We start from the raw sequence: 2,175 nt of genomic DNA on the forward strand, positions 1-2,175 counted from the left end.
GTTGCTATAGATGTCATTGCTTTTGCTACATTCTTAGTCCCTACAAGCATATAGACAGAAAAGAATAAAACTAGCTACTTTCCATGCCATGTGTCATAAGAGTGTTTCAGCTTTAACTCTTCAACAATATATGATGTTACAGGCGGTGAATTGTCATGAGCTACCTCTGTAACATTCAATCCTATTTTCAGATTTGATTAAACAATTCATTCACTTCTTTCTGTACCTTTTGATATTACTAATGGCAACACTTCTTTTGCACTGGCAAGCTCCCTTGTCTGAGCGCAGGTGTGTTCTTTTCTAAAAAGTGTCACACAGCCTACAATCTTGTGGATACTGAAAAATTGATGTACAAAGTGAAGTAAAATACACTACAAATACAAGTGTACCTTCCAGAAAGACACGGCACAGATGTATGGTAGGCATTAGCAGTTGAGTCATGCCTAGCATCAGTGATGACCCATTACAATGAATTTAATAATGTACCATTATTAATATACTGTACCTCTCCATCAGTCTCATATTCAGAGGTTGACTTGATTTCATCAATTGCCTTCATCATTGATGCTTCAGCACAACTTTCAATAGCACCGACATACCCCTTTGACTTATATACTATAGTAATTACATTTACAATACTACAGTGAAGTACAAAACTAAATTACAGATCAGTGTACCTCTTCCCAACTATACCAAGCAATGCCAATCTACAGAAATGGTAGTATTGTGATGGGAGCATTCCAGCACATGTAAACACATGTATGAGCCTAAAGTAATATTAATGCCATTACTTTGCATTACACTTTATACTTACTTCTGATTAATTAGGTATCTACTGCCTAATAGACTTCAGCACGAATCACGTGCCCGAACTTTAACAATAATAGCAATAAAAATAAATCATGAAATAATACTCTAAGATACCTGTCTGTAACTGATCATCTTTCGGTTGATCATGCCACACGTACACCGTGTCAGTCCCAAAACCAAATCCTCAAAAGTAGATCCCTGACACACAAACAATGGCTGCTCTTCATCTCCATCACCAGTGTATATCCCTTATTCAATATTATCACTATTTTAAACATAATATAACTACCTGAGGTATTCAGCATAGAAGAACTACTTGTGTCGTGTGACTGATCATCGGAGTCCTCCTTTTCAGCTAGATCGAACAAATGAGACAGCAGTTCCATGTTTTCAACAGGCCATCTCCTCTTAGTAGCTAAAGACCCCTTAACTCGATCAAGCCTAGCTATAAAATGATCCTTGTCTTCCTTTTGACCAAAATTCAGATCCATTTGGAACTGAAAACCCTCTCTTCTAGCGCGTTTCTTCATAGAACCAACACCATCTGGAGCAGACATTTTTTAACATGTGTAAAAATGGAAACCACCATGCCCAGGGCACCGCCTTTTATACCGCACCTTCTCGTTTAAGTTTTGGTCGAAGGAGAAAAGTGCTGAAAAGAGACTGGGGGTCAATAATCCACCATTAGTCAAGATTAATCTCCATTAAGTAAGATATTGGTACCGAGTTATCTAAAATTAAATAATACTTACGTATATATAATTCCCGATGAGTTACACCTATTTCTAAAAGTAAGTGACGTACTCATTCGAAACATTATTTCATCAGCTGTTGGACAAGAATGCCACATTGCAACACCAACAGATAGATACATCACTGCAGCTCCTACTTGAAACAATTAGGAGTTGTGGTATCACCTTTAATGTAGGAATTTAACCATTATAATTAAACTATTGACTGACTACTGTATGTGTAAACAGGTATGGAAACATGATTCTTACGAATCGACGTCACTTAGAGGATTGGACAGAAAATACTCTTTGAAAAATTTCCACCTGATATTCCAGATGTTATAAAAGGAAGTGAAGGAACAACACTACAAAAAATATGGGAGGTAAAACAGCTGATACAAATTTATATAATCTGTAAAAATTTACGTTGCTATAGGAATTTTACTTAATTCATAATTTTATATAATCCACATGTGATCACACTGTCATCCAAGATAAGGTATTTTACTCAAGCATTCTAATTGAAATTTACGTACATGTATAACATTTACAGGCAAAGCAATGGGTGCAAATGTTCCTGTCAATAAAATCCGTAGGTCATCAGCGCAGCAATGTCACACCATATATGTACTTA

The sequence above is a fragment of the Amphimedon queenslandica genome, unplaced genomic scaffold, assembly GCF_000090795.2.
Source record: "Amphimedon queenslandica unplaced genomic scaffold, v1.1 AMPQUscaffold_13259, whole genome shotgun sequence".
Lineage (NCBI taxonomy): Eukaryota > Metazoa > Porifera > Demospongiae > Haplosclerida > Niphatidae > Amphimedon > Amphimedon queenslandica.